The 26943-nt window shown below is 48.8% G+C and overlaps 1 protein-coding gene across 2 annotated transcripts in view; it reads right to left on the bottom strand.

Annotated features, from left to right (window-relative positions):
- The window catches only part of ELL (elongation factor for RNA polymerase II), a 55279-nt gene that overhangs the window by 27574 nt on the left and 762 nt on the right, over nt 1-26943 (bottom strand). The gene's annotated exons all lie outside the window — the stretch shown is intronic.

Raw genomic sequence — 26943 nt, 5'->3', positions numbered from 1 at the left:
GAAACTGTGCTCTAGTGGCATAGGAGCAGCAGGAGACCCCATTAGCTAAAGTGGTGCTTCAGGTTAAGAACAGATTCAGGTTAAGAACGGACCTCTGGAACGAATTAAGTACTTAACCCAAGGTACCACTGTATTATTATTATTATTATTATTATTACCGTGGTGCCCACCACTTTGTCTCGCTGGAAGTCCCCATATGATGTGCTGGGGACTCTGAGCATGGGTTGAAGACACAGCGCTGGGCACCACAGCTGGGCGAAAGCTGCTTGGGGTCGTTGGGCTTGGTGTGCTGCTGCAACTTGGCCCCCAGCTCGCCATGGGCACCACCGCCCAAGGCCATCGGCTTGGACTCTGGGTAGTGCTTGGGCGGCTGTTGCTGCGGCTCCGCCATTGCGCTCCTCAACTTGCAACTGGCGGCTCAGCTTGTTGGCCAGCTCGTCGCTGGCCATCATGGACGAGAGGCGAGCAGGAGACGAGCTGATCCTGCCCTGGACCCGCTGACTGGGCGCGCCACAGCGCAGATGGGCAGCCGCTGGGCGATGCCTGCACAGAAGATGCCCAGACAGACGGGCAGGGCAGCAGCAGGAGGAGGAGGGGGTTCTGCTAACGTTTAAGGTAAAGGGACCCCTGACCATTAGGTCCAGTCGTGACCGACTCTGGGGTTGCGGCGCTCATCTCGCTTTACTGGCCGAGGGAGCCGGCGTACAGCTTCCGGGTCATGTGGCCAGCAGGACTAAGCCGCTTCTGGCGAATTAGAGCAGGACACAGAAACGCCGTTTACCTTCCCACCGGAGCGGTACCTATTTATCTACTTGCACTTTGACGTGCTTTCGAACTGCTAGGTTGGCAGGAGCAGGGACCGAGCAACGGGAGCTCACCCCGTCATTGCGGGGATTCGAACTGCCGACCTTCAGATCGGCAAGTCCTAGGCTCTGTGGTTTAACCCACAGCGCCACCCGCGTTCCTGTGGGTTAACTAACGCTTCCTCCTGAGTAGGGGATCGCAGTGCAAGGAGGGAGGGTGGGGGCAGCACGGCGCGCGCTCCAAGAAAGGCCGGGACCCAGAGGATGGCCGCGCAACAGAGGAGACCACAGAAGAGAAGATATTACTTCTTTATTTCCTTTAATAACTTCTTTCCTCTTTTGATTGACTGTGTCCCCGATTTCACTGAAATAAATCTGGTAACCTTACCACATGGAAGCCCCACACGCAGGAGGCGAGAGCGATAGCTTCCTCCCGCTCTCCTCCTCCTCCTTTGCCATTCTAAGGTAGAGTGCCTCTGTCCATGGAGGCTCCATTTAGGAACCTTGTTAAGAGGAGAACAGATAGTAGCCGCATCAGGCTGAAAGGGGGGGCTATCTGCCCTCGCCGTGGCCAACAAGTTGACCCAAGACGACCTGAGCACAACAGAAGCGACTCTTCCCCACTTACGGCAGTGGTTCAGGCCCTGCTTTCCGGAACGGCAGAAAACAGATTTTTTTCCCCCACCTCCCACGTGGTGGCCCTTGAAGGATAATAACCATAATAATAATAATAATAATAAATTTTATTTATATCCCGCCCTCCCCAGCCGAAGCCGGGCTCAGGGCGGCTTTGACCTGCGGTTACCTTCGGCTACCACCCTGCGGTTTTATTTTGCCCTATATCTGCCCTGCCGTTGCAGAAGGTTGCCATCCTGCCAGGGTGCTGTGCAGGTGCGCGGGCGCAGGAAGTGGGTGGTCTTGTTCAGTACCGAGAGTTCATACGAATCTCTTGTTTTCACTTAATAATAGCGTCGCCGTTTCTAGTTTCTAGAACCTTGAAAGTTTGCCGGCGCCGCCTGGGAAACCTCAGAATCGGCGTGCGGCTCCTGGCCGGCCCAGGCCAGTTTTCCACCCTGTCCAACGTCCCAACCAGCCAGTTGCAGAAGCGATGGCAAGAGGGGAAGTCCAGACCCTGCCAAGCAGCTGGTATTTGGAGATAAGACTCCCTCCGTGGGTGGGGGTTCGGCTGTGGCCTCCGTGAACTCATCCCACGATGAGCAGAAGTGGAAGAAGGTCATTTAAATAATAAAAGCCAGGCACTCTTTGAGAGTCCAGAACGCAGGATTGAAGCACATACAAGTGATGGGCAAGGGCTTCGATCCTGCGTGGTCGCTCTCTCTCCTACTGGACAGCTTTGGGCGAGTGGGCAGGACTTGACACCAGAAGCTGGCCTGTGCAGACACGGCAGCGGGGAGATAAAGATCTGACCCGTCCGGCCAATTAAAAAAGTAAATAAAAACACACCCCGATCGCGCAATTCAACCCACAATGTATTGATCAGGGGTTGGAAAACTTTTTCAGCAGGGGGCCGGTCCACTGTCCCTCAGACCTTGTGGGGGGCCGGGGGGAATGAACAAATTCCTATGCCCCACAAATAACACAGAGGTGCATTTTAAATCAAAGGACACATTCTACTCCTGTAAAAACACGCTGATTCCCGGACCGTCCATGGGCCGGATTTAGAAGGCAATTGGGCCGGATCTGGCCCCCAGGCCTTAGTTTGCCTAGCCATAGTTTTGATGAATACGCTCCCGGAAAGCACCCCCCGGGTTGGATTTTGAGGTTCCCCAGGCACTTTGAGACACTTTTGAGCTTCTCTTCACCTCCTTAGGAGCTCGAGGTCTGCTACTTATCATCATCACGGCCCGCTAATAAAAATCAGTAGTTTGCAAAAGCCAGAGATTAAGTGCCCGGCTTTGCATTGCCATTGTCCTCTGTCCCCCCCCCCCCCCATGCAAGTGTTTATTTGTGTGTACACACTCATCTTAAAAGGACAGCATTTTAAAAAGCAGAGACATCACCTTGCCAACAAGGGTTCGTATAGTTAAAGCTTTGGTTTTCCCAGAAGTGATGTGAGAGCTGGACCATCAAGAAGGCTAATCACCAAAGAATGGATGTTTTGAATTCTGGTGCTGGAGGAGACTCTTGAGAGTCCCATGGACTGCAAGAAGATCAAACCTCTCCATTCAGAAGGAAATCAGCCCTGAGTACTCACTGGAAGGACAGATCCTGAAGCTGAGGCTCCAAGACTTTGGCCACCTCATGAGAAGAGAAGACTCCCTGGAAAAGACCCTGATGTTGGGAAAGATGGAGGGCACAAGGAGAAGGGGACAACAGAGGACGAGATGGTGGGACAGTGTTTTTGAAGCTACCAGCATGAGTTTGACCAAACTGTGGGAGGCAGTGGAAGACAGGAGTGCCTGGCGTGCTCTGGTCCAGGGGGTCACGAAGAGGCGGATACAACTAAACAACTAAACAACACCAACAACACACTCAAAGTTGTGTCACTTTGGGGTATGCGTTTGTGCCTCTCGGGGTGGGGGCTGCCAGGCATTTTAATGCCCCCCGCCAACCTTATAGACTTTTTATTTCCTCTCCTCCCTTAGGAAGGGCATCTAATCTCTCTCTCTTTGCCAACTTCCCCTTCTGCAGAGGGAAAAAGTCCCTGGCTTCCAACCAGGAGAGATTTTTTAAAATTAAAAAAATTCCCACTGTTCTATTCTTATTCTGCCTTTTGGTTTCCAATAAGCAGAAGCTTCCGGGGTCTCTGTATTCAGACTTATCTCTTTAAAAAAAGAAAAGAAAAAAAAGACGCCTTTTTTCAGCAAAGGTTTCGAAACAGAAAGTTGGCAGGAAGGAGGAAGGCAGATGAGAACCGAGAAGCTAAGCTATGGGGGGGGATCTGAAACAAACATTGGGAACTTTCCTTATGACAGGGTTGGTTGTGGCAAGTGGAGGCATAATGCCTCCGGGCATTCGGGCAGAGAAGTTTGCAAAGCTTTTTGCAGATAAGGAAGCTTGGTTTCTCCCTCCGAAACATCCCACACAGAGCCTATTCCCGCAAATGAAGCGATTTTCTCTTCTAAACCAATAACCAACACTTTATTGCTGACTTCTTTTTTTAAAATCCTTGATGTATTTTTTATGAGAGCGCAACTTACAGATAGGCAAACAGACACATAAATAAGGGGCATCCATAAGAAAACAGTAAGCTGCTTTGTACAAAGACAGACCCAGGGGTAGACAACCTAAGTTCGCTTCTGGCAATACCAGAGCAGCGCACAAAAACACAGTTTACCTTCCCACCGGAGCGGTACCTATTTATCTACTTGCGCTGGTGTGCTTTCGAACTGCTAGGTGGGCAGGAGCAGGGACAGAGCAACAGGAGCTCGCCCCTTCGCAGGGATTCAAACCGCCGACCTTTTCATTGGCAAGTCCAAGAGGCTCAGTGGTTTAGACTACAGTCTTTTAAAAAAATCTGTTTTGTTTTCTTTTCTTTCACCTTGCTTTTTATTGTCTTATTTACGGTACTCTTTATCTCTTTCTTGTTTGGATTAGATTGGTTTTTATTGTATCTTTATGGTGAAAACTTTCAATAAAAATATTTTTGAAACAAATAATAATAATAAACTTCGCTGCAAAAAGAAAAGGTACCTAGAAATTCTGCTGTGGCGACTGCAACCTAGGTTTCAGGTGCCGTTTGTTGATTACCTGATATATCTGAGTTCATAATCATAATAATTATTTATTATTTATACCCCGCCCATCCGGCTGGGTTTCCCCAGCCACTATGGGCGGCTTCCAACAAAACGCTAAAATACAATAACCTATTAAACATTAAAAGCTTCCCTAAACAGGGCTGCCTTCAGATGTCTTCTAAAAGTTTGGTAGTTATTTTTCTCTTTGACATCTGGTGGGAGGGCGTTCAACAGGGCGGGCGCCACCACCGAGAAGGCCCTCTGCCTGGTTCCCTTAACTTGGCTTCTCACAGGGAGGGAACCGCCAGAAGGCCCTCGGCGCTGGACCTCAGTGACCAGGCAGAACGATGGAGGCCATCCCTACAACAACCTTGCGCGGTAGATGAACTGACCGGCTGTCTCTCTCTCTCTCTCTCTCTCTCTCTGTCTTTTTCTGCCATACCTGAAGAACGCCACTGAGGACTGAATCTGAGACCTTCTAAATGCAAAGCAGCTGCTCTACCACATACCCACCCAAGGCAGGCTCATAAACCGTTTTGTCTTGTGGACTAGCAACTTCCGCAGACTTATTTCCGATTGCCAGGTCTACAGGACGCCATGCTGGCAGGGGCACCCGACTGCCACCGCCCTCTCCAATATCCCGAAGGCTCTGCCAGCTCTAAAGGGACTTGGGGGGTTCTCTCTGCTTGGATTCCCCCCCCCCGCCCGCCCCACGAAACACTCTGGTAGACCTGGGAACAGACTGGAGCCTGTTCCCCCATGACATAAGTGTACGGTTTTATCTCTCCGCCTAAGGCAGAACGACGGGGCGGCGCTTTTAAAAGGCTGTCCCTGCAGGGAGGTTGGTTTCCTATGGTTTCCACAACTCTCTCCTGCTCCCCCAAGAGAGGTGCACTGCTGCAGGCGCAGAAAAGCTGGAGAGGCGAACGGGGGGGGGGGGAGAAACAAGACACCCTTCTCTGCCCCTCCACGCAAAACAATTGCACGGTCCCCGGTGGTTCTATGCCCCTGCGCTGAATTTGCACCCATGAGGACTACCAGCTTCTTCAAAAGCTAAGGAGCCTGAGGAAATAACCTCTTTCCGTGTCTCCCCCTGCCCCCGCCACAGCAAAACCAGCTGATGAGCTCCGGCAACCCGGCGCCAGGTTGGGAGTTGTAGTACGAAACTTATGGAAGGCGCAAAGTTGCCGGAAACAGTTTTATGTTAGGATACGGGCAGCATCCTATACACTGGGCCAAGGGATCTTAAGAACGTGGAAACAGACCCTCCCCACCCCTTCCAGGCCCTGGCCAGTGTTAGAAACTCAGATATATAAACGTGGCGCCAAACGGCTCATTGGATCAGGGTTACAGTCGCCAAAACAGAATGCCCAGGTGTCATTTTGGGGCACTTCTCATTTCCCAAATGATGGATTGGCTGTGGCTGATTCTCAGTTAAACGTCTGGCTAGTTCAGAGGACTGGCCCCATCACCTCCTGGCAAATAGAAGGGGAAGAAATGGAGGCAGGGAGAGATTTCACTTTCTTGGGTTCCATGATCACTGCAGATGGTGACAGCAGTCACAAAATTAAAAGACGCCTGCTTCTTGGGAGAAAAGCAATGACAAAGCTAGACAGCATCTTAAAAAGCAGAGACATCACCTTGCCAACAAAGGTCCGTATACTTAAAGCTATGGTTTTCCCAGTAGTGATGTATGGAAGTGAGAGCTAGACCATAAAGAAGGCTGATCGCCGGAGAATGGATGCTTTTGAATTCTGGTACTGGAGGAGACTCTTGAGAGTCCCATGGACTGCAAGAAGATCCGACCTCTCCATTCTGAAGGAAATCAGCCCTAAGTGCTCACTGGAGGGACGGATCCTGAAGCTGAGGCTCCAAGACTTTGGCCACCTCATGAGAAGAGAAGACTCCCTAGAAAAGACCCTGATGTTGGGAAAGATGGAGGGCATAAGGAGAAGGGGACGACAGAGGACGAGATGGTGGGACAGTGTTCTCGAAGCTACCAGCATGAGTTTGACCAAACTGCGGGAGGCAGTGGAAGACAGGAGTGCCTGGCGTGCTCTGGTCCAGGGGGTCACGAAGAGTCGGACATGACTAAACAACAAACAGTTCAGAGGACAACCTTGAGCTAGGTCAAGAGCTTTGAGAGTGACCGTTTTGTTTTCCTTGTGGACTAGTAACTTGCGTGCTAGGGTTGTGAGGCGGAAGAGGCCCTCTTCCCCCTCCCCGTGCGCTTCCAAGGTGCTGCTGATGCCACAAGGCGGAGAAGGAAGGAAGGAAGGAAGGAAGGAAAAGAGACAGTATCAGGAAGGAAAAAACGAGTCCTTACGAAGCTGGGAGAAGGCGCAGGTCTCTCCCTGCCTCCCGCCAGCTCTAATGAGAGAAAGAGAGATTCGAAAACTCCAAGCGGCTTTGCGGGGTGTGCCAAGGGAAGAACCCAAAGGAAAGCAAGCTTGGCTGGGGTCAGATGGCAAGCCGAGAGCTCACAGCTAATAGGCGCCGGGGCGGTAATTAGCTGGGGGGGTGGTACCTCCCCATGCAGACACTGCTGGAAAAATAAGACCCAGGGAAACTGCTCTGAGATCCCTTTGCCCTCGCCCAACCTGAAGATCCTGCCAGAAATATATACATAGTTTTATTAATTTCCAATACCTAGCAATTGCAATAGAGAGAAAAATACAAAAGCAAAACTCAACACTCCCCGGCGGATCAATCCAGTTAAATTTGCGAAATGGACTACGCCGAAATGTCCGAAACTTGCAGGAAGAACTAGAAACCAGGAAATATCAATTCTTTTAATAAAGAAAAGGGGAAGTATACAATGTATTCGATAAATCCTTGCAAATGACTAAATTCATTAGCAGCAGGACTGATTTGGAACTCGCAGCCAAAATTTACGTCAAGCGATATTAAGGGATTTATTCATCACTGGAATTAGAAAGGAGATGTAGCGTGGAAATTGCGTGGGGCAGGGAAGTCAAAGGCGGTATTTGCGTTTTTTGAAAACTGGATGTTTGCAAAAGTGACAATTTTGGTAGCTTGCCAGGAAAGTTAGCAGGAAAGTGTTTTCTCAAAAGGATAGCCCATTTCAACAAAACAGTCTACGCATTGTTCGTATTATGCAATGGATATCTCTTCGATAATTTTTCTTATAACAGCGGGAGACCGTACATTCTGTTTCCAACGAGAGATACACAGAGGTCCCTTTCCGATTCGGAGCTGCTACTAAAATAAAATTAATTAGTTTTTTTAACTAAAGTCAGATTGCTCTTCTTAAAAAATAGTTAACAATCTCAAACTTTGGTACGTTGCACATGTTGATATTAAAGGTTATTCCGGTGAGCGCTCTCTGCCAGAAGAGTTCACGTTTTATTGATGGATGGATTTATTGAATTTATATACAGCCCTATACCCCCAAGGCTTTCAGGGCAGTTCCACCACATGTGAAATAATGTACCTATAACTATTGAAGCCTCTGCAGAACAGCGGTGGGATAGTTTTATCAACACAGGTACACCGTAATGGTGTCAAATGCCATCAGCGTAGTAACTTAAATATATTTCTTCGTATCCGAGTTGATACCAAACCACCTAAGGCTCTGCGTGCGAAAGATGGCAATTCTCGAAACCACCCAGGCGCCCGTCTGGTTGCCAGAGATAGTTTAAGCAAGCAACAGCCCGAACAAAAGCTTTTTAGACTGCTGGTTCTTAGAATCAAGGGTGAAAGCAGAGTTCAAAACTCAACATGCGCTTTTTGCACCCGGTATCTCCAAAATCTGGAGGTGCATGCCTGGAGATCCTTGAATCTGTTTTCACACTCTCAAACCCCATCCTGTAAGAATTCCATCCATTCTATTTTCTCAGCACCATCAGAAAGAATTTCAGGAACCAAAAGTCGTACTGGAAAATACACCTTTCAAGCAACCTGGCCCAAGAATGGCAACTAAGCCATTCCATTTTGGCGACTCTTAACCCTGGTGGACATGGGTGGCGCTGGGGGTTAAACCACAGAGCCTAGGGCTTGCTGATCAGAAGGTCGGTGGTTCGAATCCCCGCAATGACAGGTGAGCTCCCGTTGCTCAGTCCCTGCTCCTGCCCACCTAGCAGTTCGAAAGCACGTCAAATTGCAAGTAGATAAATAGGTACCGCTCCGGCGGGAAGGTAAACGGCGTTTCCGTGCACTGCTCTGGTTCGCCAGAAGCGGCTTAGTCCTGCTGGCCACATGACCCAGAAGCTGTACGCCGGCTCCCTTGGCCGATAAAGTGAGATGAGCGCTGCAACCCCAGAGTCGGTCACGACTGGACCTAACGGTCAGGGGTCCCTTTACCTTTTTAACCCTGGTTTTAAGAAGCCATTTGGCGCCTAGCTTTTATACCCAAGTTTCCAACACTGGGCGAAAGCTAATACTCTATGGCAGCCTTTCTCAACCTTGGGTCCCCAGATATTTTTGGCCTACAACTCCCATCATCCCTAACCACTGGTCCTGTGAGCTAGGGAGCATGGGAGTTGTAGGCCAAAAACATCTGGGGACCCAAGGCTGAGAACCACTGCTCTATGGTACAGAAAACAAAGTTGGCGACCAATGGCGAAAGACAGTTTAAAAATGAGTATATTTTTAGTATATAAAGCCCTTAACAGCTTGGAACGAGTTCGCTTGCAAATATCGCCTTACCATAAACACCCTCTCAACTGCTCTGAGGTTCCGCATAATTCACTCCACAATGGTAATGAATACAATGTGCATTTTAGTGTGACGAAGCCCTTACTCTTTTCAGCACCTGCCAAAAAGCATTTTTCATTTAAGCAAGCCTGCCCTGACATGCAGAATTCAGGTGTTGGGTTTAATCTGCTTTTACATTTATGGTTTATTTTATCTTTCAAGTGTTTTTAAAGAGTTGTTTCTGCTGATCGCTTCATTGTTTTGTTCTGTGAACTGCCCTGAGCTTTTCCTCCCGTTCTCTCTTTACAACCAAACGGTGTGTACATTTTTATAAAACACGGGCACATGTACAGAGTAAACCGTGCGTCTGAATACAGAACGCACGCTGTCCGGCTGCAGGACTAGGCCGCAGGGAGGGTTTTATACTGACTCTCTCTGCGTGGCACCTTAAACCTAGGCTGCGGTCACCACAATGGAATGTCTGTTCGCCTGGGGGTTGGAATAGATGACCCATGGGGTCCCATTCCAATACTACAATCTCATCGCTCAACTGCAGCTCGCTCTTGCAGCAATTCACTTGTCCCAGTATGCAAGAAGGGAAAAACACACAGTGGAAATGGAAATAAATCAGAAGGTCGGCGGTTTGAATCCCCGCAACAGGGTGAGCTCCCGTTGCTCAGTCCCTGCTCCTGCCAACCTAGCACTTCGAAAGCACGTCAAAGCGCAAGTAGATAAATAGGTACCGCTCTGGCGGGAAGGTAAACGGCGTTTCTGTGCCCTGCTCTGGTTCGCCAGAAGCGGCTTAGTCCTGCTGGCCACATGACCCGGAAGCTGTACGCCGGCTCCCTCGGCCAGTAAAGCGAGATGAGCGCCGCAACCCCAGAGTCGGTCACAACGGGACCTAATGATCAGGGGTCCCTTTACCTTTACCGGCCACTTCCCCGATGTCTCCTCCACTATCTGGAGACGCATGCCTGGGGATTCTTAGATCTTGGCTGTTTTCACACACCGGCAACACATCCTGCAGAATTCTACCCGTAAAATATATCTGCACAATGGATTTCAGGAACCAAGTTGTATGGAGAAATACAGTGGTACCTCGGGTTAAGTACTTAATTTCTTCCGGAGGTCCGTTCTTAACCTGAAACTGTTCTTAACCTGAAGCACCACTTTAGCTAATGGGGCCTCCTGCTGCCGTGCTGCCGGAGCACGATTTCTGTTCTTATCCTGAAGCAAAGTTCTTAACCTGAAGCACTATTTCTGGGTTAGCGGAGTCTGTAACCTGAAGCGTATGTAACCCGAGGTACCACTGTACCACTTTCGAGCCACCTGGCTCCCAAAATGGCAACCAGGCATTCCGTTTCGGCCACTGCAAGTCGGGTTTAAGGAGCTATTTTGCGCCTAGCTTATAGATCTGAGTTTCTAACACTGTACCCAAGGAAGTTTGCTCATTTACGGCATTTATAGTCTTGTCGTTTACTGCGTTTATATGCCACCTTCCCTGGCCATGGGCAGCTCAAGGGGACGTACAAAGTTTCATCCTCGCAACAACCCTGCGAGGGAGACCCTGCGAGGCCGAGCGTTTTGCAAGTGTCCCAACTTCACCCGGCGAGCGTCACAGCCAGCGAGTGGCAATTCGAACCCTGGCCTCTGCCAGGTCCCAGTCCGAGACTCTTAACCACTGCATGTCATGAAGTCCTGAGCAAAATATGAGAACTAAACCCCATCCAACTCCAGTTCTTTGGTTCTATTCCTTTGCCCCAAGGCACACCCCATAATGGCGCTGGGTTCGTGATACGCGGTGGTTTTAAGAACCCCAAGGCAGAAAGGGGACCCCCCCATCCACCACCAAAAACCCGACGGTTTTTTGTATGCTACAACAGCAGCAAGAATACTCATTGCAAAGTACTGGAAGACACAGGATCTACCCACTCTGGAAGAATGGCAGATGAAGGTGATGGACTATATGGGATTGGCAGAAATGACTGGCAGAATCCGAGACCAGGGAGAAGAGTCGGCGGAAGAAGACTGGAAGAAATTCAAAGACTATTTACAGAAATATTGCAAAATTAATGCATGTTAGAATGATGTCGGATAGAAATTAAGTGGTTTTCAGCTGTAATGCTTTAAGAGAATATGGGTGGGGGGGGGAAGGGTTAGAAATAGGTTAAAATTTATTGATAAGAATTTGCTGAACCAACAATTTGAATTGGAATACAAAAAAGGGAGGTACGAGGAGGTCTGGGAAATAAGTTAATGAAAAATAAGTAATGGAAACTTTATGTGTTTTTAATTATTTTTATTTTTGTATTTTTGTTATTTTTTCTTTTTGATTTTTATTGTATTATTATTGAAAACTTTAATAAATATTCTTGGAGAGAAAAAAAAACCCGACGGCCTGCAATACACACTGCCGGCCTTCCCGCTTATGAAAGTCTCCGGGAAGGCTTGGAAACCAGAAACCCACTTCCTTGCTCAACTTTCTCCCCCCCCCCCCACCTCTCCCTGTTTGTTATTACAAGGCTCAGCTGTGAAAGCCAGGTTGTTATTGCAGGATTTGCACAGACAGAGTTGCAGCCCAGCGCTTGAGGCTTGAGGCTAATTCCGAGAAGAGACTGCGAAAGAACGGAGGCGGGACACACACACACACACACACACACACACACATGCATACACAAGACACAAACCTACACACGGCAAGAACCCCCAATCTCAACAACTGCCCAATCCGAGTGGATATAAATCAATGATTAAAAATAAATCAGATTTTTTAAAATTTTAATCAGATTTTTAATTTTATTTTAATCGGATTTTTAAAATACAGTGGTACCTCGGGTTACATACGCTTCAGGTTACAGACTCCTCTAACCCAGAAATAGTGCTTCAGGTTAAGAACTTTGCTTCAGGATGAGAACAGAAATTGTGCTCTGGTGGCACGGCAGCAGCAGGAGGCCCCATTGGCTAAAGTGGTGCTTCTGGTTAAGAACCGTTTCATGTTAAGTACGGACCTCTGGAACGAATTAAGTACTTAACCCGAGGTACCACTGTAAAATGCTTTTAGAGGGAAAATCTTTCTAAAGATAGTTTTCTATTTAAGTTACATTACAGTCCAGGCTTCCTCAACCTCGGCCCTCCAGATGTTTTGAGACTACAATTCCCATCATCCCTGACCACTGGTCCTGCTAGCTAGGGATCGTGGGAGTTGTAGGACAAAAACATCTGGAGGGCCAAGGTTGAGGACGCCTATTATGGTCCAAAGCATGGGTAGGCAAACTACGGCCCGGGGGCTGGATCCAGCCCAATCGCCTTCTAATTCCAGCCCGTGGACGGTCCGGGAATCAGCGTGTTTTACACGAGTAGAATGTGTCCTTTTATTTAAAATGCATCTCTGGGTTATTTGTGGGGCATAGGAATTCGTTCATCCCCCCCCCCCCAAAAAATATAGTCCGGCCCCCCACAAGGACTGAAGGACAGTGGACTGGCCCCCTGCTGAAAAAGTTTGCTGACCCCTGGTCCAAAGGCTATCATCAGGAAACAAGGATTTGTTTTAAGTTTTTCATGTGTGCTAAAACTCAGTCTAAGTTTGGTTTTTTTAAAAATCGTTTAACCACATCAGTTAGCAAACATGGTATACATATATGCTATAATGTTACTGTTTTAGTTAAATAAGTTGTTCAAATCGTTACTAAGGTAATGGTTATTTTTCTCCTGCCAATAAAGCACAGCAGAAAAGTTGTCCAAATGTAAACAGTTGACTTGTTAAACCTCACAATAATTTCATAATTTTCTGTCTATGTATTTCTGAGGGTATAAACAAATCAGTAATTTTTGATATAACTGTAAAAAATCAGTAAAACAAATCAGTAATTTTTTATATAACTGTAAAAAATGCTCTGAAAAATTGTTATTCTGAAAATGAGACCTCCATCTGGTTGTAAACATTAAGATTATATCAGCAAGAATGAGTCTTTCTCTAAAAAAAAAAAGAGAGATTTAAATCGAGTCTTACTTACTAGTGATTTAAATTGATTTTATTTAAACCAAATCCACCCTGTGCCCAAAGCAAAAAAAAAAAAAAAAGAAAGAAAGGAAAGGAAAAAGGAGGGAGATCTGGACTGGTTATATCCCTTATAAAAAGCATGGAGGGCTTAATTACAGGTGAAACTCGAAAAATTAGAATATCGTGAGAAAGTTCCTTGATTTCAGTAATTCAACTTAAAAAGTGAAACTAATATATGAGATTGACTTGTGACATGCAAAGCGAGATATGTCAAGCCTTGATTTGTGATAATTGTGATAATCATGGCGTACAGCTGGTGAAAACCCCAAATTAACCATCTCAGAAAATTAGAATGTTCAAGGAAATCAGCAAAACAAGGATTGCAAAGCGAGCAAGATTGGACCTCGGAGAAGTAGAAGCACATCTCACTTTGCATGTCACGAGTCGATCTCATATACAGTGGTGCCCCGCAAGACGAATGCCTCGCTAAACGAAAAACCCGCAAGACGAAAGGGTTTTCCGATTTTTTAGCGGCTTCGCAAGACGAATTTCCCTATGGGCTTGCTTCGCAAGACGAAAGCCCATAGGGAAATCTCTGGGGACAGCGGGGAAGCGCAGCGCGCCTTCTCCTCTGTTCCCGGACCTATCCTAAGGCTTGCGGTGGGAGGTCCGGGAACAGAGGGGAAGGTGCGCAGCGCTTCTCCTCTGTTCCCGGGGCTTGCGGTGGGAGGAGGGTTTTTCCTCCCCACCGCCAACATTCAGAGGGCTGTTCTGAAGGCTGGCGGTGGGAAGAAAAGCCCTTCTCCCGCGCCAGCCTTCAGAAGAGTTCCCGCCTAGGCTGCGGATAGCAGCCTCCTGCCCCGCGCGAGGGGCACTCTTAAGCAGAGCGCCCCTCACGCGGGGCAGCAGGCTGCTATCCGCAGCTTGGAGAGCCCTCTGGACCTCTTCTGAAGGCGGGCGGGGGGGCAAAGGTCTTTGCTCCCCCCCCCCGCCTGCCTTCAAAAGCCGTCCGGGAGCATTTTAAAATCGCCCCGGGACAGCGGATGAATTCTCCGCTGTCCCGGGGCGATTTTAAAGCCCCCGGGAAGGCAGGCAGGGGGGACAAAGACTTTTGCCCCCCGCCGGCCTTCAGAAGAGGCCCTGTCCCGGGGCGATTTTAAAATGCTGGCGGGCGGCAGCGCTGCCGCCCGCCAGCATTTTAAGATCGCCCCGGACAGCGGAGAAGTCTCCGCTGTCCCGGGAAGGCAGGCGGGGGGAAGCAAAGACTTTCACCCCCCCCCCGCCGGCCTTCAGAAGAGGTCGGGGGACAGACTGTCCCCGGACCTGGTCTGAAGGCGGTTTCCATAGGAACGCATTGATTGATTTTCAATGCATTCCTATGGGAAACCGTGCTTCGCAAGACGAAAAACTCGCAAGACGAAAAGACTTGCGGAACGAATTAATTTCGTCTTGCGAGGCACCACTGTATTAGTTTCACCATTCAAGATGAATTCCTGAAATCAATGAACTTTTCCACGATATTCTAATTTTTCGAGTTTCACCTGTATGACCAAGCAACACATTTTTTGTGTGTTGCATGTGATTTCATAGGAGCAAGTTTTTTGGTTTTCTTATGAGGCAAGTGCCTAGTCCAACAATAAAAGGTTCTCGAGAGATGCTTCCTAGGAGAGGTTGAAACTTTACCTGGGCATTTTAAGCCGCTCCATTGGTCCCGCTGAGGTGTGCTGCATGCATGCAAGGCAGTGAGGGGCAATGGTTAGAGTGCTGGACTCCAGGAGAGGTCAGGGTGTGACCTAAGTGGGGATTCAGCCCCTGACTGCATGCACACAGTACACAAAGCGGCCTGGCGCCTGGCTAATTTCAAACACGGGCAAAGTCACCCATGTCAGGGGCCAACGCCGCAACATCAACTCCCCTAGTGCAACAGGGTGTCAGAAGTGGATTAAGACTTTTGCTAAAAGGTAAAGGGACCCCTGACCGTTAGGTCCAGTCGTGGCCGACTCTGGGGTTGCGGCGCTCATCTCGCTTTATTGGCCGAGGGAGCCGGCGTATAGCTTCCGGGTCATGTGGCCAGCAGGACTAAGCCGCTTCTGGTGAGCCAGAGCAGCGCACGGAAACGCCGTTTAATTTCCCGCCAGAGTGGTACCTATTTATCTACTTGCACTTGGACGTGCTTTCGAACTGCTAGGTTGGCAGGAGCAGGGACCGAGAAATGGGAGCTCACCCCGTCATTGCGGGGATTCGAACTGCCAAACTTCAGATCGGCAAGTCCTAGGCTCTGTGGTTTAACCCACAGCGCCACCCGCTTCCCTTCAAGAGTTTTGCTATAGGGCTGCTAAACACAACTGGCGGGACAAACGCAGCTGACCGAACCACTTTCCAGGAAGCCCTTAAAAGCCAAGCCTTCTCACTGCTCCCCAAAATAAAATTTATGAAGCTTACAACCCGACCTACCCAAAATATCCGCATCTTTCGCTTACCCCTCTTCCAACCACCACCTGCAATGCGTGCTCAGAGAGAGGAAGGGAAAGATAACACAACAGCCTTCTGATTTGCTGCTGAATCCCATAGCAACTGTATTTGTTTCAGAGGTAAATTTCACAGGCAATAATTCCAAAGAGCTTCGGGGAGAAAGGCTCAGGTTTCGACTGGATTGGAGGGGCTCTTTTGGAGGTTAGGGAGGGAGGGAGGCTCAGAGTTCCTGAAATGCAAGACCCAACCTTCCCTTCTACTAAGACTTAGTGTTCGTATTCTGGTCCCCCAACTCCACACTGACGGCTGAAATCCACAAATACAGGCCAATGGTCCACCCAGGCCTCACATCCTGATCTCACAGTGGCCAACCAGATCTCCCAATGGGAAACCCACGAGCAGGATTCGAACGCAAGAACATATTATGATGGCTGACTGGGAACAGTTATGGACCACAGGTATGAAGTAATGCCTTAAGAGAAAATATAATGAAAATGATCTACAGGTGGTACATGGCACCAGTCAAGCTTGCAAAGATTAATGAATTTGCCCGATAATAAATGTTGGAAATGCAAAGAGACTGAAGGTACATTCTTTCACCTTTGGTGGACGTGCCCAAGGATCAAGGCTTTCTGGGAGATGATCTACAATGAAATGAAAAAGGTATTTAAATATACCTTTCTGAAGAAAGCAGAGGCCTTTCTCCTGGGCATGGTCGGCCAATTGGTGCCAAAGAAGGATAGAACTTTCTTTATGTATGCAACAACAGCAGCAAGAATACTTATCGCAAAGTACTGGAAGACACAAGATCTACCCACCCGGGAAGAATGGCAGATGAAGGTGATGGACTACATGGAACTGGCGGAAATGACTGGCAGAATCCGAGACCAGGGAGAAGAGTCGGTGGAGGAAGATTGGAAGAAATTTAAAGACTATCTACAGAAACATTGTAAAATTAATGAATGTTAGAAGGATGTTATGAAGTTATGAAGTTATGTGGTTTTAGCAGAAAAGTTATAAAGGTTTAGAAAAAAACAGACTGTTAATTGGTGAAAGGAGGGAAAGTAAAGTTACATTATTAAGATAAATTACAGGACAAAAATTGGAAAAGATGGAAAGGATTTGCTGAAATAGCTAACCGAACTAGAATACAAAAAAGGGAGGTGTGAGGAGGTCAAGGAAACAAGCGAATGAAAGATAAGTTATGGGAAGATTTGCTGTGTTTAATTGTTTGTATTTTTCTGTTTTTCTTTTTTCTTTTACTTATTGTGATGCGTTGTTTTGCTTTTGTTTAATATGGTGTTTTTACTTTTGTTTTTTGTAACCCTTAAAACCTTAATAAATATCACTTTTAAAAAACAAAAGGATTTGAACGCAAGAACAGTCTCCCCTTCCGCAGCTTCTAGTGACTGGTATTCGGAAACACTGCTGCCAAAGTTTGAAACTCAAAGCTATATCATCATCAATCTTTACTACAGTCCAGAGACCCAACAAATCATTACAAAGCAATACACAATTCAGACAGCCTACCTCCAGGTTAAACAAGCACTTTGTTCAGAATATAGGGATCATTGGTTCTTGCAAGCCACCAATAAAAACTTTGCCACTGCTAATGTTCTAGCGTTTCTCCGGTCTTCCAGTAGGAACCTGACATAGCGAGCCTCTGATTTTCCTGGGAAAGGTACCAGCAAAGGGTAGTATCAGTTCAGCCCTGGCCTGCTCATATTTTGCACAGTGCAACAAAATATGATTTATGGAACTGATGTCTTGAGCACATGAGCAAAGTCTGTCCTGGTAGGGAACTCCTCTCAACCTGCCATCCAACACTGCAGAAGGAAAGACCTTTAGTCTGGCTTTGGTGAAAAGCCTTCGATAGTTTGGTACTGTCAGGTTTGTAATGTAAGGTGTTAACTTAAAGACATACCCAAAGATATATAAGCTAGGCGCCCAATGGCTCCTGAGACCCAGGTTTCTGTCGCCAAAGCGAAATGTTGTTTTTGGGGCAAGACAGCTGCAAAGCCTTGTTTTTCAAATGACAGACTGACCATGACTGATTATCAGTTAAATATCTGGTTAGTTTTATAGGTCGACACCAGCACTTTGAATTGGGCCCAGAATTGGTGCGATGTGCTCAAACCGTCTTGCCGCCCAGCGAGCGACCCGGCCGCTGAATTCTGCCCCGGCTGAAGTTTCCGAACCGTCTTCAGAGGCAGCCCTACGTAGAACGCATTGCGGCAATCTAACCTTGAGGCTAGCAGAGCATAGACGACAGTAGTTAGGCTATCCCTGTCCAGTTACGGGCGTAGCAACTGGGCCACCTGACCATTAGGTCCAGTCGTGGCCGACTCTGGGGTTGCAGCGCTCATCTCGCTTTACTGGCCGAGGGAGCCGGTGTACAGCTTCCGGGTCATGTGGCCAGCAGGACTAAGCCGCTTCTGGTGAACCAGAGCAGCGCACAGAAACGCCGTTTACCTTCCCGCCAGAGCGGTACCTATTTATCTACTTGCACTTTGACGTGCTTTCGAACTGCTAGGTTGGCAGGAGCAGGGACTGAGCAACGGGAGCTCACCCCATGGCGGGGATTCAAACTGCCGACCTTCTGATCGACAAGTCCTAGGCACTGTGGTTTAACCCACAGCGCCACCCGCGTCCCTTATGCACACATATGAATTTCATGCACACATCCTTCTTCCCTCCTGACAGCGCTGGAAGAGGTCTGAAAGTAACTGGAGGTGAAAACTGGTCACAGTTCCACTCACCTTGCACCTGCTCGCCTATGGCGACATAGCAATCGCCGGGCGAAGAGAAGGAAGAGTTGTGTCACTCTTCAGCTGATGGTGAGTAGTAATTAACTAACAGGTGTGGGAGAGGGTGCGAGCAGGAAGTGCTTTTTTTCTTCTTCCTTTACTGTGGACTAGTAACTTAACGCGGGTGGTGCTGTGGGTTAAACCACAGAGCCTAGGACTTGCAGATCAGAAGGTCAGGGGTTCAAATCCCCGCAACGGCGTGAGCTCCCATTGCTCGGTCCCTGCTCCTGCCCACCTAGCAGTTCAAAAGCACGTCAAAGCGCAAGTAGATCAATAGGTACCACTCCGGCGGGAAGGTAAACAGCGTTTCCGTGCACTGCTCTGGCTCGCCAGAAGCGGCTTAGTCCTGCTGGCCACATGACCCGGAAGCTGTATGCTGGCTCCCTCGGCCAATAAAGCAAGATGAGCACCGCAACCCCAGAGTCGGCCACGACTGGGCCTAACGGTCAGGGGTCCCATTACCTTTACCTAGTAACTTAAGAGAAGCAAATTTGCAAAGCAGGGTGAGAGGTATGGGTTGTTTGTTATTTAAAAATACAGGGCGGACCACACGGTTTACACAGAGAGAGCTCCTGGTTCAATCCTGGCAATGCCCATGGAAAAATACGAGATGGCAATTTGCACCTGAGAGAGTCGTCAGAGGAGCTGACGGGGGCCTGACCTCATATTCCTGCACTGGAAGAACTAAACGACCCTCGCGGTCAGTTCCAACACAACAATTCGATGACTCCGGCAAGGAAAACGCTCCAGAGAAATTCACTGGATGTCCCTGAGCTCTAGCGTTAGGACAGAGGGAGGGAAATAATCTCAACTCAGCTTCTTTATGCCATGCATTATTTTATACGCTCCCATCTTTCAGTTTTCTCTAAACTGGAAATAAAAAAACAACCACCCACAAATGTTGTAGCTTGTAAGTCTGCTCCCCATCCCCTTGGTGGGTTATTATTATTTATTGAATTTATATCCTGCCCTATACCTGCAGGTCCCAGGGACGTTCACAGCGCCGCCTTTCCCCGAACCCAGCTTGAAACCAGGAGCTTCTGCACACAGAAAGACTGCTGAGCTGTGACTTAGGGCACTCGTATCTACAGGGCCGCCTCTCCTGGTCTGCCCCGCAGAGGAGGTCCACGAATAACCATAGTTTAGAGGTCCCGGGCCCAAAGGAAGTCAGACTATCCTCCACCAGGGCCAGGACCTTTTCAGTGATGGCTCCGACTTGGTGGAATGCTCTGTCCCACAAGACTAGGGCCCTTCAGGATTTAACCTCCTTCCATCGGGCCTGTAAGCCAGAGCTATTCCGCCTGGCCTTTAATTTGAATTCAGCCTGATCTTTTATTTCCCTTCCCCTCCCCTTTTATGAAGATCATAAGACCCCACAGCTAATTCTCCCCTGGCCTCCTCGCTGGCCCAAGTAGGACCAATTCAGCCAGCTAGCCCTGGAGATTATCTAATGCTTATTTCCCCAAATTGATTTTTATTGTTATTCATGTTTTTATATTGTATTTTATGCCGCTTTTATAATTGTTTTAGATTTGTTGTTAGCCGCCCTGAGTTTTTGAACCGGGAAGGGCAGGGGTGTAAATAAAAAATCTTTTTTATTATTATTATGAGCTGATATCTTTCTTTCTTTCTTTCTTTCTTTCTTTCTTTCTTTCTTTCTTTCTCTCTCTCTCTCTCTCTCAAAGCAAGATCGGGTGCCGGAATTTCCTAACCGGATTTCCTCTCTGCCCAGCTGCTAGTCATCCTGGGATGGCCATCCCCAGGAAAAGAGGCCCAGCTGGGTGTATGTGGGCCAACTCACTTTGGAGTGTCACAACCAACCCAGCTGCTGTGGCGTTGACAGCGGGCCTTGGGTTGCAACAGGCTTTCTGGCGTGAGAGAGTGTGGCCGAAGGAACATTTTATCATATGTGGTGGGATTGTAAGAAGGTGAAGGGTTTCTGGGAATTGATATATAATGAGTTGAAAAAGATGTTGAAATATACATTTGCTAAGAAACCAGAGGCTTTTCTTTTAGGAATAGTAGGAAATGAAATAAATATAAAGGATTGTAAACTTTTCCATTACGCAGTAACAGCAGCGAGAATATTACTGGCCAAAAAATGGAAACAGGAACAACTACCGACGTTAGAAGAATGGAGAATGAAACTGATGGATTATGCAGAACTGGATAAATTAACGGGGAAGATTTGATATCTACGAGACCAAAAGTTCATCGAAGATTGGGGAAAATTTTCAGATTATTTGAAATGTATATGTGATGAGCAAACAACGCTAGTGGGATTTCAAGAAGTTCTGTGAATGTTTGAGGAATATTGTATGGAAGAAAAATGAAAGGGTGAAGGTATATAAAATGAAATATAAAAATTAGGAAATGCGTAATTTAAAAATTGCATAATGGATGATTGTTAGAGAGGCTGAAGGAAGTCTAAAAGAGAAAATATGTGACAAATTTAGATTGGATATTATAAATGTATGTTGGAAAATTAATAAAAATTATTTGTAAAAAAAAGAGAGAGAGAGAGTAGCCGACTGGCGAGGAAGCTGCGCTCGGGTTCTGTGGGAGACCAGGGTTCAAGTCCCCGCACTCGGACACGGTAGTTCCCTGGCCACTCGCTCTCGGCCTTGCCCTGACTCACAGGCTTGTTGTTAGCTAGGCGTGTTTCGCAACGGGCACAGGTCCGATTGAGACCGCATGTTCATATAAGAGCTCGGCTGCTGGATCCGACCCAAAGGAGGCCTACCTAAGCCCAGTCTCCTGTCCTCACAGTGCTCCAAAGGCAAACCCTCGAGTAGGAGGTGGCAGCAGTAGCTTTCTACTGTTAGAAATTAGCCGGGCGCCAAGGCGTGTTTTGTGACTGGTGCAGGTCCAGTTGCGACTACGTGGGGATCTCTGGGTGCCAAGGCTGGCGGCTGACATCTCCATCAAGCTGGCCCCTCCAGCTTTCTTAAGCAGGTCAGCAGGAGAACTTATTTGTTGGGCTGATCTCCCACCCTTTTCTCTGTGGTTCAGCCCCCTCCTCAGTTCATCCCTGCAACGAACCTCCAAGGTAGATCAAGAGGTTGTGACTGACTCCAAGGTCACCCAGTGAGCTTCACAGTGAGAGTGTGGATTTCCAACAGAGCCTCCATGGACAGAGCCAGTCTACCTCAGTGGCGAATAAGAGCAGGAGAAGGCTGCTCTTGAATCCTGGCAGTGGGCTTCCCACTGCAGGCGTCGCGGTGGGCCACTGCGAAGACAGTAAGGGTGCTGGGCTAGATTCCTCAAACCCGACTCCTCAAACCTCAGGAGCAAGGATGTGGATTCGAGACCCTGCAGAATCTGTGTGCTATTGGGCCAGTGGGGCCAGAGGTTTGCGAGGTTATAAAGTCCCTTCCAGGGACGTGGGTGGCGCTGTGGGTTAAACCACAGAGCCTAGGACTTGCCAATCAGAAGGTCGGAGGTTCAAATCCCCACAATGACAGGGTGAGCTCCCGTTGCTCGATCCCTGCTCCTGCCCACCTAGCAGTTCAAAAGCACATCAAAGTGCAAGTAGATAAATAGGTACCGCTCCGGCGGGAAGATAAACAGCGTTTCCGTGCACTGCTCTGGTTCGCCAGAAGCGGCTTAGTCCTGCTGGCCACATGACCCGGAAGCTGTACGCCGGCTCCCTCGGCCAATAAAGCGAGATGAGCACCGCAACCCCAGAGTCGGTCACGACTGGACCTAATGGTCAGGGGTCCCTTTACCTTTTAAAGTCCCTTCCAGCGTTAGAAACTCAGAAAAAATCTAGGTTACGGTCACTACCACAGAACGTCTGTTTGCCAGGGGGTTGGGCTAAAATAACAAATGCCGCTTTTTGAGCTATTTTAGCTGATTTTTGATCAGACGCTATTTCCAGCTGCAGTATTTCGGGTATGTCCGGGAAATTCTGGACGTACGGCAATTCTATTTTGCAATAATTCGCTAGCAATAAGGAGAAACACACACAGTGGAAATGGAAATGGCACTAAAAATGGACTACGGAAGAGGTTTTTTAACTGTGCTCGCCACGCGGTCGCAAACGGACCCCTCGCCAGTAGCAAAGAGCGCCTGGCTCCTGGCTAATTTCTAACACTGGACTAGCTGGACAGTGCTGATGCCCAAGCAACAATCTGGCTCCCCCAGCCACCCAGGGGGGCTCAAAACAGGCTGAGAACAGCAGAATGACCCCATTTCCTTGGTTCTGCACCCACTCGTTCAATACACACCTGCGATTTCATTTTAAGGTTTGTGCGCCGGAGGGGGTGGGATCCTACACTTGTCCCCGTTATGAAAACGGGCCTGTTCGTTCTACATGCATCCCATGCAACCCGCCGAAAAATAAACCGCACGGGCCAAAAAGTCACGTTCCGGGGTTGCAGAGCAAAGCAGCCTTCTGCAACCTTGCTCTGCCTTCTCTTACAGCTGATAAACACTCATTAGCAAGCAATTGCTGTAACGAAGAAGAAGAAGCAGCAGGCATGCCATCCAGTGTGTAATTAGCACAAACCCTCCTCCTGCCCTCGGCTGAGGCCCTTGCCATGTAACCAACACCCTACGTTAAAAATAGAGTCCGGGACGCAGTCCCAAATTGCCCTCACCGGAGGCTGAGGTTGCCAACGATAAACAGGTTTGCCTCTCCTGGTTCCTGCCGGCCCGTCTCGGAGGGAGGGGTGGCAAGCAGGCAGGCAGCCTATGGATCGGGCAAGGGGAAATGTGCCCTTTAAAAAGGAAGGAAAAAACCCAGAATATTAGATTTTTCAGGGGTCCCTGCTGAGCGGAAACTTTTTATTTCTCGCTGGAAAAACTTGAGCCCGTCTTAAGAGGCCAGGGAGTGTTTCAAAACATTCACACAGTTGCTGAGCCGCAGCAAGAGCACATCCGGAGGATTGTTTGGCAACCCTCCAGGAAATCCAGAGTTGGGATCTCCGTCACCAGGAGGTCGCCCAACAAGCCAGACTCGCCCCGTCCTTCGCCCCACGACGCAAGCAAGAGACAAGCCCTCCCTCCTGCGCCTTTGAAGTCAGTTCAGAGGTGGTGCCCTAGGTTGAGCACAAACACTCAGACCGAAGCAGCTGGGTGCCAAGGGTTTTTGCCAGGGGGGTGGGAAGCGGACTGGCTGCCCCCGCCGCCCTGAGAAAGCCTGGAAAGCAAGCCCCAAACGGGCCTCAACCTGTCGCACAGCTTGGGGGTAGGGGCTGGGGGTCAAAAAGGCAGGATGCAAGCTTCTGGGCTACACAGGACTCTCAGGCTGGAGGTGGGATAGAGAGATTAGGTGGGTGGAGAGCTGGTTCTGTAACTGATGCAGAGTATGGACTTCCTCTCTCTGTTCTCTTTAAAACTCCAGATTTTGGGGACCGGGGGGAGGGGGAAAGAGAAATATGGGGCAAGAACCTGCTGGTTTTGTTCCACTATCCAGCCGAAGAGTCCTGTGTGACACGGAGGCCCGCAATACAACATAGCCAAGGACATAAAGCTCTAATCTTCTCCCTAAGCATGGGGCACCCCACACAGAGCAGCCGAGCCCCTCATTTCCCAAGCCTAGCCCCACATGTCAAAGAAAGCGGGGTCCCCCCCCCCGCTTAGCAGGAAGACTGAGGGGTCCAGCGAGCACGCACCCCGATTTTCCTGCCACTGAGAAACGGGTCTCTTCGCGCGGGTTACTCAAATGGATGCCGCAATTTGCAGCGAAGGATGGATTAAAAGTAAAGAGCTCTGGGGTTTGGGAAAAAGCACTTATTTCTTAAAAGCTGTTGGAGGGGTCAGTCGTTAAAAAACACCTCTGAAAGACTCTCCCCTTTCCAAATTGACCCACTCTTTGATTGACATGGCATTCTTGGGGGGGGGGTTGAGCACTGGGTTTTTTGGAGGAGGGGGGCATTAAACCTCCTTTAAACTCCCCTCCCCACATATAAGGGATTCTCCATAAATTTGAGGGGTCTGTCTTTAGTCGGAACACCACTCAGCTGTGCCCTATTATTATTATTATTGGGGGGGGTATTGATTTAAAACCTCCACCTTAAGTCTTTCCAGTACAATACAATGCTCATTCAGAAAGCAGACTTTTTTGGGGTGGGGGGGGGGTCGGGAAGAAGGAGGAGGCACAAATAGACACTCAAAACTTGCCAATGCTAGACCTGTTTTCTTGGAGGAAGAGCCATAGAACTCTGTGGGGGTTACTTTGGAGTCGGCAAAGTCAGGCCCATAACTCACCACCCAAACTGGTATATTTAAAGTGGGGGGGGGTATGTCCAGTCTATGGCTCACCCTCCCAATTTTCTGCTGGGACATGGGGGGGGGGCAGTTTGTAAATCTGCCTTTCCACATCACGCTCTAATATTACACAGCTCCCCTATGAAAATGGGGAGGGGGATTCCCTTCTTTTTCCAGGTGCCCATTTTTTGGAACGGGGGGGGGGGGATCTTTAGAGACAGGTGCTTAGTGGGGAGGGGCAGTTCTGTCTCTGTTTCCTTAGTCCTGTAACAGTCACATCCCCCCCCCCAAACCAAGTCACCTCTATTCATAATTATAAAAACATGGATCTGCTTGTATTCAGGCCTCTTTCGTTGTGTATTGGGGGGGGGGCATCTCACAATAGTAGCCTTTTTTTTTTAAGGAGGGGGAGTTCTGTCTTTCCTCATTTCACCACACCCCAAGGACACACCTCCTCCCCCCCTCCCCAAACTTTCCTCCATCAACTTCCTCCTTTTCCAGGTTACTTTTTCCAGAGGTGGGGGGTAGGGAGAAGAAGAAATCACACTACAAAATGGCCCTTTTGGGGAAGGGGGGAAAAAGGGACCCCCAATTCATTCAACATCCCCCCTCCCAAGCAATTATGAAAGGGGGGGTGTTCCACGCTTATTCAGACTAATTTTGGAAGAGCCGACAGAAGGAGGGGGGCAAAATCCACTTTTTTGTGGTGGGGGGGGGAAGGATCTGTCTCCCCAATCCCGTAACCACCCCCTCCAACCCAGCCCTTAATATATTTGAGGGGGGGGAGTCCATCTCATTCAGTGTAGAGGATCTTGTGCCTACATGGTTTGAGGGGGGGAGCCACTTCTCATCTTCCTCCCCCCCCCTTTATGAAATAAAGGAGGGCTACCACCTCTGACGACCCCATTTAAAAAAGGGGGGTTTCACTGTCCCCTCCCCATCTAAACAATGTGGGGGACCCCCTTTCTTTTCCTCATTATACTTCTCTCCTCTTTTCCACCCCCTTATTATAAGAAAAGGGGCATTTATTGATGGGGGGGTCTCTCTTCCCCCCTTTTCCCATACTAATAAGGGACTGAGTCTTCTCTTGCCTGTTCCTAAGGGGGGGGCTGACCCCTTTTCCTTCCTCTGTTATAAGAGGGGGGGTCTCCATAGGTGATAAGAGTCCTCCCTCTGTAAATATATAGGGGTGTCTGTCCCCAGATCCTTCTCTAAGGTGGGGAGGGTTTTCCTCCCCTCCTCCCCCCATTACAATGCCCCCCACTCTACTGATGGGGGGGCTCCTTTCCTCTCCCCTACTTCAATGAGGGGGAAGGCTACTAACTAGTGACAAACTGGGGGTCCCCTTCTCTATCAGTGGGGGGGTCCCCCACTATACATGAAGCGGGGTCCTCCTTTCCTATTAATGAGGACTGTGGGGGGGGTGTCCCATTTTCAATGAGGGGGAAGGCTACTCTCTACTGACGAAACAGGACCCCCCCCCTTGCCTTCCCTCTATACATGATGTGGGGGGGGGTCCTCCTCTCCTATCAATATGTGTGGAGGTGGGTCCATCTTCCCTCTCCCCCAATTATGATGAGGAAGGGGACTCTATTAAAAAGGGGGGCCTTTTTTTAAAAAAAAGAAGGTGCTCCACTCTAGTGATGAAGTCGGGGCCCCCCTTTTCTTCCCTACCTTAACAGGGGTCCCCCACTATACATGAGGCAGGGGTCCTCGTATCCTGTTAATGAGGAGTGTTTTTGGAGAGGGGATCCCACTTCCCTCTCCCCCAAATTATAATGAGGAAGGGGGGGACTGTCTATTTCAAAAAGGGGGTTCTCTTTTTTTAAAAGAGGTGCTCCCCATATTAATGAGGAGGGGGTGGCCTTTTCCTCCCCTGTCCATTATAATGAAAGGAGGAGAGGGAGAGTGTGTGGTGGGGGGGCTCTATTTAAATAGGGGGGTCCTCTTTTTAAAAAGGGGGTGCTCCCCACATTAATGAGGGGGGTGGCCTTTTCCTCCCCCGTCCTTTATAATGACACGAAGAGAGGGAGAGTGGGGGGGCTCTATTTAAATAGGGGGGTCCTCTTCTTAAAAAGGGGGTGCTCCCCACATTAATGAGGGGGGTGGCCTTTTCCTCCCCCGTCCTTTATAATGACACGAAGAGAGGGAGAGTGGGGGGGCTCTATTTAAATAGGGGGGTCCTCTTTTTAAAAAGGGGGTGCTCCCCACATTAATGAGGGGGGTGGCCTTTTCCTCCCCCGTCCTTTATAATGACACGAAGAGAGGGAGAGTGGGGGGGCTCTATTTAAATA

Source organism: Podarcis gaigeae, assembly GCF_964106915.1.
Source record: "Podarcis gaigeae genome assembly, chromosome: 18".
NCBI classification, from domain to species: Eukaryota; Metazoa; Chordata; class Lepidosauria; order Squamata; family Lacertidae; genus Podarcis; species Podarcis gaigeae.
Note: the sequence above shows the minus strand (reverse complement) of the source record. Positions and strands in the feature narration are given on the sequence as shown.